Source organism: Pristiophorus japonicus, chromosome 25 (genome assembly GCF_044704955.1).
Source record: "Pristiophorus japonicus isolate sPriJap1 chromosome 25, sPriJap1.hap1, whole genome shotgun sequence".
NCBI classification, from domain to species: Eukaryota; Metazoa; Chordata; class Chondrichthyes; family Pristiophoridae; genus Pristiophorus; species Pristiophorus japonicus.
In genome coordinates this window covers 10,242,206-10,254,442 of record NC_092001.1, presented here as the reverse complement: position 1 = coordinate 10,254,442, position 12,237 = coordinate 10,242,206, and the positions used below count along the sequence as shown (strand labels likewise).

General features: G+C 44.6%; 11 non-coding genes across 11 annotated transcripts; all 11 read right to left on the bottom strand.

Annotated features, from left to right (window-relative positions):
* Positions 1–658: 658 nt before the first annotated feature.
* On the bottom strand, positions 659–736 carry trnaf-gaa (transfer RNA phenylalanine (anticodon GAA)). Its single transcript has one exon. It is a non-coding gene; the product is annotated as a tRNA-Phe (tRNA).
* Positions 737–1,933: 1,197 nt separating this feature from the next.
* Positions 1,934–2,005, bottom strand: trnae-cuc (transfer RNA glutamic acid (anticodon CUC)). Its single transcript has one exon. It is a non-coding gene; the product is annotated as a tRNA-Glu (tRNA).
* A 915-nt stretch (positions 2,006–2,920) lies between these two features.
* trnaf-gaa (transfer RNA phenylalanine (anticodon GAA)) lies at positions 2,921–2,998 on the bottom strand. Its single transcript has one exon. It is a non-coding gene; the product is annotated as a tRNA-Phe (tRNA).
* A 1,197-nt stretch (positions 2,999–4,195) lies between these two features.
* On the bottom strand, positions 4,196–4,267 carry trnae-cuc (transfer RNA glutamic acid (anticodon CUC)). The gene has a single exon. It is a non-coding gene; the product is annotated as a tRNA-Glu (tRNA).
* Positions 4,268–5,182: 915 nt separating this feature from the next.
* On the bottom strand, positions 5,183–5,260 carry trnaf-gaa (transfer RNA phenylalanine (anticodon GAA)). Its single transcript has one exon. It is a non-coding gene; the product is annotated as a tRNA-Phe (tRNA).
* Positions 5,261–6,457: 1,197 nt separating this feature from the next.
* On the bottom strand, positions 6,458–6,529 carry trnae-cuc (transfer RNA glutamic acid (anticodon CUC)). Its single transcript has one exon. It is a non-coding gene; the product is annotated as a tRNA-Glu (tRNA).
* A 915-nt stretch (positions 6,530–7,444) lies between these two features.
* trnaf-gaa (transfer RNA phenylalanine (anticodon GAA)) lies at positions 7,445–7,522 on the bottom strand. Its single transcript has one exon. It is a non-coding gene; the product is annotated as a tRNA-Phe (tRNA).
* A 1,197-nt stretch (positions 7,523–8,719) lies between these two features.
* Positions 8,720–8,791, bottom strand: trnae-cuc (transfer RNA glutamic acid (anticodon CUC)). Its single transcript has one exon. It is a non-coding gene; the product is annotated as a tRNA-Glu (tRNA).
* Positions 8,792–9,706: 915 nt separating this feature from the next.
* Positions 9,707–9,784, bottom strand: trnaf-gaa (transfer RNA phenylalanine (anticodon GAA)). Its single transcript has one exon. It is a non-coding gene; the product is annotated as a tRNA-Phe (tRNA).
* Positions 9,785–10,981: 1,197 nt separating this feature from the next.
* Positions 10,982–11,053, bottom strand: trnae-cuc (transfer RNA glutamic acid (anticodon CUC)). Its single transcript has one exon. It is a non-coding gene; the product is annotated as a tRNA-Glu (tRNA).
* Positions 11,054–11,968: 915 nt separating this feature from the next.
* Positions 11,969–12,046, bottom strand: trnaf-gaa (transfer RNA phenylalanine (anticodon GAA)). The gene has a single exon. It is a non-coding gene; the product is annotated as a tRNA-Phe (tRNA).
* Between the last annotated feature and the right edge of the window lie 191 nt (positions 12,047–12,237).

Below are 12,237 nucleotides of genomic sequence, written 5' to 3'. Positions count from 1 at the left end.
CTGAACTTCAGCCTTTTGCCCAACTCCAGGCGACAGAACCGTTCTGTCTGCCTGTTCTGCTTATAACCATTGACGGAAACAGGTCTCCAGTTCAGGGGTTATCAGCAAAGCAAGAAACACGTATAAACAGAAAGTTGTGCTCTGCACACCGTCGGCAAAGAAGCAATGGCTGTTATTCCAAATAATTCCCATCCCTTGGGATTCCGTGTGGATTTGTTTCGTTATGAAGATTTGATTGTAAAAGTTACTAAAAACCGAATAAAAAGTATGAAAAATTGGGATGGCCCATATGGGGATCGGGCCCGCGCTCTTGGCTTTATTAATACCACGCCCTAAACGACCGATTTAACCGGCAACAAAATGCCCCAGGGCTGCGTGAAAGCCCAGCCTAGATGATTTTGTATCCGGCACACACTGGGTGATAGAGTTACTGCATAAGAATTGAACACATCGCATCGCTTAAACATTGTTCACTCTTCATATACAAAACTGGGCAGAGTATAAATAGAAAGTAACAGAAAAAGAGCGCCGAATCTAAAAAAAATCATGTCGAAAATTAGTATCACGCAACCGCTGAACAGCTCTTCCCTCAAGCACTGTCTCGATATCAAACCAGCTTCTCCCCTTAAAATGAAGAAAACGCAAAATCACCAGATATTGCCGAAACCCGGGATTGAACCAGGGACCTTTAAATCTTCAGTCTAACGCTCTCCCAACTGAGCTATTTCTTCCCGACAGAAAACGAAGCAAAACTTTCTCACACCTTTTTGAAAGAAAACTTAAACCCCGGAAGGAATTGCCCCGCACACTCAGTCCTCATTTCTGGGCAATGAGCTCCGGATGTGTTCATGTAATGTATAATGATATTGAAAATCTTAATGCTCATGTTAACTTATCATTGCCCACGATCCAGGCACTCTCTGATTCCGGTATTGTGCACGTTGCTAAGTTGAAAATATGCATTTTTCCGCACTGGCAATGAATTGACTGATAGCCGGGCTGTGATCAGCTCGGTTTGTTAGGGTGATGCCGCGCATGAACGTACATGGAAGAATAATGATCATTGTGATTGTTCTCACACTGCACTTAAATGTTGGCAAACCGTAAAGTGTCAAACAGCAATTGTCGTTCCATATGTTCATTTAATGTTCTGCTGAAGTGTTCATAAAGACACAAAGTTTGCACACCAGGCTAGATCTCACAGTGCTGAAGACACAGTGAAATATACTGGAGAGTTTATAACTGTTTCAGAACATAACATGTCAGCAAAATTCCGTGTTCTGTTCTCGGCACTGATGCGTTGTGAAAGGGAGACGGGCCAAAGTCCTATTGAGCCGCACTGACCCCGAGCCAAGGTGAAATTAAAGCAGGTTCAGTTCTTAGCATTGATATGATGAAGAGAGATAACAGTCGCGAATCAACATTAGTGATGGTGAATCTCGGTTAGATCAAAAACTCCATGAATTCTCTGCCGGGAAATTCAGATCTTGGAAATCGCCTGTGAACGCTAAACATTGATATGCAGTGAGCCAATGTTCAATATAGAAGGGGCCCAGGCCAAATGAATGCTCAAGGATAAGTTATCAGTGCCCATGGTCCAGGCATTCCCTGATTCCAGTCTTGCACACGTTGCGAAGTTTAAAATGCTGAATATTTCCACAGTGGCAATGCATTGATTGATGATAAGCCCGAGTGCTGTGGCGCAAATAGGTACCTGGAAGACTAAAGATAGCCATGATTGGCAAAATTTACGTTGTCTATCAGCAATTGGAGTTCCACTTGTTGAGCGAGATCTTGTCATTTAGTGCAGATTTTAAAACAGAAGTGTCTGTTGTATCACGACACGCTGCTGATGGTTGGGGCGACAACAGCGAGGTGAGCTGCAAGCTTGTCCAGGAACATCATTGCATTTCGAAGCACCGCAAATACAATGTTCCCTGACCGGGAATCGAACCCGGGCCGCGGCGGTGAGAGCGCCGAATCCTAACCACTAGACCACCAGGGAAGCTGCTGCAAACGTCTGTGCCAGCAAGCAGACCAACCCAGTCTTTCCTCCTTGCTGTTTCGAAATTCTCATCACATTCGCGCCAGGGAAAACTGTTCGCAGCAAATGGCAGTTGTTGTGGAGAACACCAAAGACATGTCCGCGCAATCGCAGCGTTAAGTGCGGCTAGGCTTCCACTGAAATCCATTTCATTCTCTCCTTTTTCCGGGAATTTTCACTCTCGGTACCGTGTGAACATTTCATTTTGTGCTTTTGTCCTGAACTTCAGCCTTTTGCCCAACTCCAGGCGACAGAACCGTTCTGTCTGCCTGTTCTGCTTATAACCATTGACGGAAACAGGTCTCCAGTTCAAGGGTTATCAGCAAAGCAAGAAACACGTATAAACAGAAAGTTGTGCTCTGCACACCGTCGGCAAAGAAGCAATGGCTGTTATTCCAAATAATTCCCATCCCTTGGGATTCCGTGTGGATTTGTTTCGTTATGAAGATTTGATTGTAAAAGTTACTAAAAACCGAATAAAAAGTATGAAAAATTGGGATGGCCCATATGGGGATCGGGCCCGCGCTCTTGGCTTTATTAATACCACGCCCTAAACGACCGATTTAACCGGCAACAAAATGCCCCAGGGCTGCGTGAAAGCCCAGCCTAGATGATTTTGTATCCGGCACACACTGGGTGATAGAGTTACTGCATAAGAATTGAACACATCGCATCGCTTAAACATTGTTCACTCTTCATATACAAAACTGGGCAGAGTATAAATAGAAAGTAACAGAAAAAGAGCGCCGAATCTAAAAAAAATCATGTCGAAAATTAGTATCACGCAACCGCTGAACAGCTCTTCCCTCAAGCACTGTCTCGATATCAAACCAGCTTCTCCCCTTAAAATGAAGGAAACGCAAAATCACCAGATATTGCCGAAACCCGGGATTGAACCAGGGACCTTTAGATCTTCAGTCTAACGCTCTCCCAACTGAGCTATTTCTTCCCGACAGAAAACGAAGCAAAACTTTCTCACACCTTTTTGAAAGAAAACTTAAACCCCGGAAGGAATTGCCCCGCACACTCAGTCCTCATTTCTGGGCAATGAGCTCCGGATGTGTTCATGTAATGTATAATGATATTGAAAATCTTAATGCTCATGTTAACTTATCATTGCCCACGATCCAGGCACTCTCTGATTCCGGTATTGTGCACGTTGCTAAGTTGGAAATTTGCATTTTTCCGCACTGGCAATGAATTGACTGATAGCCGGGCTGTGATCAGCTCGGTTTGTTAGGGTGATGCCGCGCATGAACGTACATGGAAGAATAATGATCATTGTGATTGTTCTCACACTGCACTTAAATTTTGGCAAACCGTAAAGTGTCAAACAGCAATTGTCGTTCCATATGTTCATTTAATGTTCTGCTGAAGTGTTCATAAAGACACAAAGATTGCACACCAGGCTAGATCTCACAGTGCTGAAGACACAGTGAAATATACTGGAGAGTTTATAACTGTTTCAGAACATAACATGTCAGCAAAATTCCGTGTTCTGTTCTCGGCACTGATGCGTTGTGAAAGGGAGACGGGCCAAAGTCCTATTGAGCCGCACTGACCCCGAGCCAAGGTGAAATTAAAGCAGGTTCAGTTCTTAGCATTGATATGATGAAGAGAGATAACAGTCGCGAATCAACGTTAGTGATGGTGAATCTCGGTTAGATCAAAAACTCCATGAATTCTCTGCCGGGAAATTCAGATCTTGGAAATCGCCTGTGAACGCTAAACATTGATATGCAGTGAGCCAATGTTCAATATAGAAGGGGCCCAGGCCAAATGAATGCTCAAGGATAAGTTATCAGTGCCCATGGTCCAGGCATTCCCTGATTCCAGTCTTGCACACGTTGCGAAGTTTAAAATGCTGAATATTTCCACAGTGGCAATGCATTGATTGATGATAAGCCCGAGTGCTGTGGCGCAAATAGGTACCTGGAAGACTAAAGATAGCCATGATTGGCAAAATTTACGTTGTCTATCAGCAATTGGAGTTCCACTTGTTGAGCGAGATCTTGTCATTTAGTGCAGATTTTAAAACAGAAGTGTCTGTTGTATCACGACACGCTGCTGATGGTTGGGGCGACAACAGCGAGGTGAGCTGCAAGCTTGTTCAGGAACATCATTGCATTTCGAAGCACCGCAAATACAATGTTCCCTGACCGGGAATCGAACCCGGGCCGCGGCGGTGAGAGCGCCGAATCCTAACCACTAGACCACCAGGGAAGCTGCTGCAAACGTCTGTGCCAGCAAGCAGACCAACCCAGTCTTTCCTCCTTGCTGTTTCGAAATTCTCATCACATTCGCGCCAGGGAAAACTGTTCGCAGCAAATGGCAGTTGTTGTGGAGAACACCAAAGACATGTCCGCGCAATCGCAGCGTTAAGTGCGGCTAGGCTTCCACTGAAATCCATTTCATTCTCTCCTTTTTCCGGGAATTTTCACTCTCGGTACCGTGTGAACATTTCATTTTGTGCTTTTGTCCTGAACTTCAGCCTTTTGCCCAACTCCAGGCGACAGAACCGTTCTGTCTGCCTGTTCTGCTTATAACCATTGACGGAAACAGGTCTCCAGTTCAGGGGTTATCAGCAAAGCAAGAAACACGTATAAACAGAAAGTTGTGCTCTGCACACCGTCGGCAAAGAAGCAATGGCTGTTATTCCAAATAATTCCCATCCCTTGGGATTCCGTGTGGATTTGTTTCGTTATGAAGATTTGATTGTAAAAGTTACTAAAAACCGAATAAAAAGTATGAAAAATTGGGATGGCCCATATGGGGATCGGGCCCGCGCTCTTGGCTTTATTAATACCACGCCCTAAACGACCGATTTAACCGGCAACAAAATGCCCCAGGGCTGCGTGAAAGCCCAGCCTAGATGATTTTGTATCCGGCACACACTGGGTGATAGAGTTACTGCATAAGAATTGAACACATCGCATCGCTTAAACATTGTTCACTCTTCATATACAAAACTGGGCAGAGTATAAATAGAAAGTAACAGAAAAAGAGCGCCGAATCTAAAAAAAATCATGTCGAAAATTAGTATCACGCAACCGCTGAACAGCTCTTCCCTCAAGCACTGTCTCGATATCAAACCAGCTTCTCCCCTTAAAATGAAGGAAACGCAAAATCACCAGATATTGCCGAAACCCGGGATTGAACCAGGGACCTTTAGATCTTCAGTCTAACGCTCTCCCAACTGAGCTATTTCTTCCCGACATAAAACGAAGCAAAACTTTCTCACACCTTTTTGAAAGAAAACTTAAACCCCGGAAGGAATTGCCCCGCACACTCAGTCCTCATTTCTGGGCAATGAGCTCCGGATGTGTTCATGTAATGTATAATGATATTGAAAATCTTAATGCTCATGTTAACTTATCATTGCCCACGATCCAGGCACTCTCTGATTCCGGTATTGTGCACGTTGCTAAGTTGGAAATTTGCATTTTTCCGCACTGGCAATGAATTGACTGATAGCCGGGCTGTGATCAGCTCGGTTTGTTAGGGTGATGCCGCGCATGAACGTACATGGAAGAATAATGATCATTGTGATTGTTCTCACACTGCACTTAAATTTTGGCAAACCGTAAAGTGTCAAACAGCAATTGTCGTTCCATATGTTCATTTAATGTTCTGCTGAAGTGTTCATAAAGACACAAAGATTGCACACCAGGCTAGATCTCACAGTGCTGAAGACACAGTGAAATATACTGGAGAGTTTATAACTGTTTCAGAACATAACATGTCAGCAAAATTCCGTGTTCTGTTCTCGGCACTGATGCGTTGTGAAAGGGAGACGGGCCAAAGTCCTATTGAGCCGCACTGACCCCGAGCCAAGGTGAAATTAAAGCAGGTTCAGTTCTTAGCATTGATATGATGAAGAGAGATAACAGTCGCGAATCAACGTTAGTGATGGTGAATCTCGGTTAGATCAAAAACTCCATGAATTCTCTGCCGGGAAATTCAGATCTTGGAAATCGCCTGTGAACGCTAAACATTGATATGCAGTGAGCCAATGTTCAATATAGAAGGGGCCCAGGCCAAATGAATGCTCAAGGATAAGTTATCAGTGCCCATGGTCCAGGCATTCCCTGATTCCAGTCTTGCACACGTTGCGAAGTTTAAAATGCTGAATATTTCCACAGTGGCAATGCATTGATTGATGATAAGCCCGAGTGCTGTGGCGCAAATAGGTACCTGGAAGACTAAAGATAGCCATGATTGGCAAAATTTACGTTGTCTATCAGCAATTGGAGTTCCACTTGTTGAGCGAGATCTTGTCATTTAGTGCAGATTTTAAAACAGAAGTGTCTGTTGTATCACGACACGCTGCTGATGGTTGGGGCGACAACAGCGAAGTGAGCTGCAAGCTTGTTCAGGAACATCATTGCATTTCGAAGCACCGCAAATACAATGTTCCCTGACCGGGAATCGAACCCGGGCCGCGGCGGTGAGAGCGCCGAATCCTAACCACTAGACAACCAGGGAAGCTGCTGCAAACGTCTGTGCCAGCAAGCAGACCAACCCAGTCTTTCCTCCTTGCTGTTTCGAAATTCTCATCACATTCGCGCCAGGGAAAACTGTTCGCAGCAAATGGCAGTTGTTGTGGAGAACACCAAAGACATGTCCGCGCAATCGCAGCGTTAAGTGCGGCTAGGCTTCCACTGAAATCCATTTCATTCTCTCCTTTTTCCGGGAATTTTCACTCTCGGTACCGTGTGAACATTTCATTTTGTGCTTTTGTCCTGAACTTCAGCCTTTTGCCCAACTCCAGGCGACAGAACCGTTCTGTCTGCCTGTTCTGCTTATAACCATTGACAGAAACAGGTCTCCAGTTCAGGGGTTATCAGCAAAGCAAGAAACACGTATAAACAGAAAGTTGTGCTCTGCACACCGTCGGCAAAGAAGCAATGGCTGTTATTCCAAATAATTCCCATCCCTTGGGATTCCGTGTGGATTTGTTTCGTTATGAAGATTTGATTGTAAAAGTTACTAAAAACCGAATAAAAAGTATGAAAAATTGGGATGGCCCATATGGGGATCGGGCCCGCGCTCTTGGCTTTATTAATACCACGCCCTAAACGACCGATTTAACCGGCAACAAAATGCCCCAGGGCTGCGTGAAAGCCCAGCCTAGATGATTTTGTATCCGGCACACACTGGGTGATAGAGTTACTGCATAAGAATTGAACACATCGCATCGCTTAAACATTGTTCACTCTTCATATACAAAACTGGGCAGAGTATAAATAGAAAGTAACAGAAAAAGAGCGCCGAATCTAAAAAAAATCATGTCGAAAATTAGTATCACGCAACCGCTGAACAGCTCTTCCCTCAAGCACTGTCTCGATATCAAACCAGCTTCTCCCCTTAAAATGAAGGAAACGCAAAATCACCAGATATTGCCGAAACCCGGGATTGAACCAGGGACCTTTAGATCTTCAGTCTAACGCTCTCCCAACTGAGGTATTTCTTCCCGACAGAAAACGAAGCAAAACTTTCTCACACCTTTTTGAAAGAAAACTTAAACCCCGGAAGGAATTGCCCCGCACACTCAGTCCTCATTTCTGGGCAATGAGCTCCGGATGTGTTCATGTAATGTATAATGCTATTGAAAATCTTAATGCTCATGTTAACTTATCATTGCCCACGATCCAGGCACTCTCTGATTCCGGTATTGTGCACGTTGCTAAGTTGGAAATTTGCATTTTTCCGCACTGGCAATGAATTGACTGATAGCCGGGCTGTGATCAGCTCGGTTTGTTAGGGCGATGCCGCGCATGAACGTACATGGAAGAATAATGATCATTGTGATTGTTCTCACACTGCACTTAAATGTTGGCAAACCGTAAAGTGTCAAACAGCAATTGTCGTTCCATATGTTCATTTAATGTTCTGCTGAAGTGTTCATAAAGACACAAAGATTGCACACCAGGCTAGATCTCACAGTGCTGAAGACACAGTGAAATATACTGGAGAGTTTATAACTGTTTCAGAACATAACATGTCAGCAAAATTCCGTGTTCTGTTCTCGGCACTGATGCGTTGTGAAAGGGAGACGGGCCAAAGTCCTATTGAGCCGCACTGACCCCGAGCCAAGGTGAAATTAAAGCAGGTTCAGTTCTTAGCATTGATATGATGAAGAGAGATAACAGTCGCGAATCAACGTTAGTGATGGTGAATCTCGGTTAGATCAAAAACTCCATGAATTCTCTGCCGGGAAATTCAGATCTTGGAAATCGCCTGTGAACGCTAAACATTGATATGCAGTGAGCCAATGTTCAATATAGAAGGGGCCCAGGCCAAATGAATGCTCAAGGATAAGTTATCAGTGCCCATGGTCCAGGCATTCCCTGATTCCAGTCTTGCACACGTTGCGAAGTTTAAAATGCTGAATATTTCCACAGTGGCAATGCATTGATTGATGATAAGCCCGAGTGCTGTGGCGCAAATAGGTACCTGGAAGACTAAAGATAGCCATGATTGGCAAAATTTACGTTGTCTATCAGCAATTGGAGTTCCACTTGTTGAGCGAGATCTTGTCATTTAGTGCAGATTTTAAAACAGAAGTGTCTGTTGTATCACGACACGCTGCTGATGGTTGGGGCGACAACAGCGAGGTGAGCTGCAAGCTTGTTCAGGAACATCATTGCATTTCGAAGCACCGCAAATACAATGTTCCCTGACCGGGAATCGAACCCGGGCCGCGGCGGTGAGAGCGCCGAATCCTAACCACTAGACCACCAGGGAAGCTGCTGAAAACGTCTGTGCCAGCAAGCAGACCAACCCAGTCTTTCCTCCTTGCTGTTTCGAAATTCTCATCACATTCGCGCCAGGGAAAACTGTTCGCAGCAAATGGCAGTTGTTGTGGAGAACACCAAAGACATGTCCGCGCAATCGCAGCGTTAAGTGCGGCTAGGCTTCCACTGAAATCCATTTCATTCTCTCCTTTTTCCGGGAATTTTCACTCTCGGTACCGTGTGAACATTTCATTTTGTGCTTTTGTCCTGAACTTCAGCCTTTTGCCCAACTCCAGGCGACAGAACCGTTCTGTCTGCCTGTTCTGCTTATAACCATTGACGGAAACAGGTCTCCAGTTCAGGGGTTATCAGCAAAGCAAGAAACACGTATAAACAGAAAGTTGTGCTCTGCACACCGTCGGCAAAGAAGCAATGGCTGTTATTCCAAATAATTCCCATCCCTTGGGATTCCGTGTGGATTTGTTTCGTTATGAAGATTTGATTGTAAAAGTTACTAAAAACCGAATAAAAAGTATGAAAAATTGGGATGGCCCATATGGGGATCGGGCCCGCGCTCTTGGCTTTATTAATACCACGCCCTAAACGACCGATTTAACCGGCAACAAAATGCCCCAGGGCTGCGTGAAAGCCCAGCCTAGATGATTTTGTATCCGGCACACACTGGGTGATAGAGTTACTGCATAAGAATTGAACACATCGCATCGCTTAAACATTGTTCACTCTTCATATACAAAACTGGGCAGAGTATAAATAGAAAGTAACAGAAAAAGAGCGCCGAATCTAAAAAAAATCATGTCGAAAATTAGTATCACGCAACCGCTGAACAGCTCTTCCCTCAAGCACTGTCTCGATATCAAACCAGCTTCTCCCCTTAAAATGAAGGAAACGCAAAATCACCAGATATTGCCGAAACCCGGGATTGAACCAGGGACCTTTAGATCTTCAGTCTAACGCTCTCCCAACTGAGCTATTTCTTCCCGACAGAAAACGAAGCAAAACTTTCTCACACCTTTTTGAAAGAAAACTTAAACCCCGGAAGGAATTGCCCCGCACACTCAGTCATCATTTCTGGGCAATGAGCTCCGGATGTGTTCATGTAATGTATAATGATATTGAAAATCTTAATGCTCATGTTAACTTATCATTGCCCACGATCCAGGCACTCTCTGATTCCGGTATTGTGCACGTTGCTAAGTTGGAAATTTGCATTTTTCCGCACTGGCAATGAATTGACTGATAGCCGGGCTGTGATCAGCTCGGTTTGTTAGGGTGATGCCGCGCATGAACGTACATGGAAGAATAATGATCATTGTGATTGTTCTCACACTGCACTTAAATTTTGGCAAACCGTAAAGTGTCAAACAGCAATTGTCGTTCCATATGTTCATTTAATGTTCTGCTGAAGTGTTCATAAAGACACAAAGATTGCACACCAGGCTAGATCTCACAGTGCTGAAGACACAGTGAAATATACTGGAGAGTTTATAACTGTTTCAGAACATAACATGTCAGCAAAATTCCGTGTTCTGTTCTCGGCACTGATGCGTTGTGAAAGGGAGACGGGCCAAAGTCCTATTGAGCCGCACTGACCCCGAGCCAAGGTGAAATTAAAGCAGGTTCAGTTCTTAGCATTGATATGATGAAGAGAGATAACAGTCGCGAATCAACGTTAGTGATGGTGAATCTCGGTTAGATCAAAAACTCCATGAATTCTCTGCCGGGAAATTCAGATCTTGGAAATCGCCTGTGAACGCTAAACATTGATATGCAGTGAGCCAATGTTCAATATAGAAGGGGCCCAGGCCAAATGAATGCTCAAGGATAAGTTATCAGTGCCCATGGTCCAGGCATTCCCTGATTCCAGTCTTGCACACGTTGCGAAGTTTAAAATGCTGAATATTTCCACAGTGGCAATGCATTGATTGATGATAAGCCCGAGTGCTGTGGCGCAAATAGGTACCTGGAAGACTAAAGATAGCCATGATTGGCAAAATTTACGTTGTCTATCAGCAATTGGAGTTCCACTTGTTGAGCGAGATCTTGTCATTTAGTGCAGATTTTAAAACAGAAGTGTCTGTTGTATCACGACACGCTGCTGATGGTTGGGGCGACAACAGCGAGGTGAGCTGCAAGCTTGTTCAGGAACATCATTGCATTTCGAAGCACCGCAAATACAATGTTCCCTGACCGGGAATCGAACCCGGGCCGCGGCGGTGAGAGCGCCGAATCCTAACCACTAGACCACCAGGGAAGCTGCTGCAAACGTCTGTGCCAGCAAGCAGACCAACCCAGTCTTTCCTCCTTGCTGTTTCGAAATTCTCATCACATTCGCGCCAGGGAAAACTGTTCGCAGCAAATGGCAGTTGTTGTGGAGAACACCAAAGACATGTCCGCGCAATCGCAGCGTTAAGTGCGGCTAGGCTTCCACTGAAATCCATTTCATTCTCTCCTTTTTCCGGGAATTTTCACTCTCGGTACCGTGTGAACATTTCATTTTGTGCTTTTGTCCTGAACTTCAGCCTTTTGCCCAACTCCAGGCGACAGAACCGTTCTGTCTGCCTGTTCTGCTTATAACCATTGACGGAAACAGGTCTCCAGTTCAGGGGTTATCAGCAAAGCAAGAAACACGTATAAACAGAAAGTTGTGCTCTGCACACCGTCGGCAAAGAAGCAATGGCTGTTATTCCAAATAATTCCCATCCCTTGGGATTCCGTGTGGATTTGTTTCGTTATGAAGATTTGATTGTAAAAGTTACTAAAAACCGAATAAAAAGTATGAAAAATTGGGATGGCCCATATGGGGATCGGGCCCGCGCTCTTGGCTTTATTAATACCACGCCCTAAACGACCGATTTAACCGGCAACAAAATGCCCCAGGGCTGCGTGAAAGCCCAGCCTAGATGATTTTGTATCCGGCACACACTGGGTGATAGAGTTACTGCATAAGAATTGAACACATCGCATCGCTTAAACATTGTTCACTCTTCATATACAAAACTGGGCAGAGTATAAATAGAAAGTAACAGAAAAAGAGCGCCGAATCTAAAAAAAATCATGTCGAAAATTAGTATCACGCAACCGCTGAACAGCTCTTCCCTCAAGCACTGTCTCGATATCAAACCAGCTTCTCCCCTTAAAATGAAGGAAACGCAAAATCACCAGATATTGCCGAAACCCGGGATTGAACCAGGGACCTTTAGATCTTCAGTCTAACGCTCTCCCAACTGAGCTATTTCTTCCCGACAGAAAACGAAGCAAAACTTTCTCACACCTTTTTGAAAGAAAACTTAAACCCCGGAAGGAATTGCCCCGCACACTCAGTCATCATTTCTGGGCAATGAGCTCCGGATGTGTTCATGTAATGTATAATGATATTGAAAATCTTAATGCTCATGTTAACTTATCATTGCCCACGATCCAGGCACTCTCTGATTC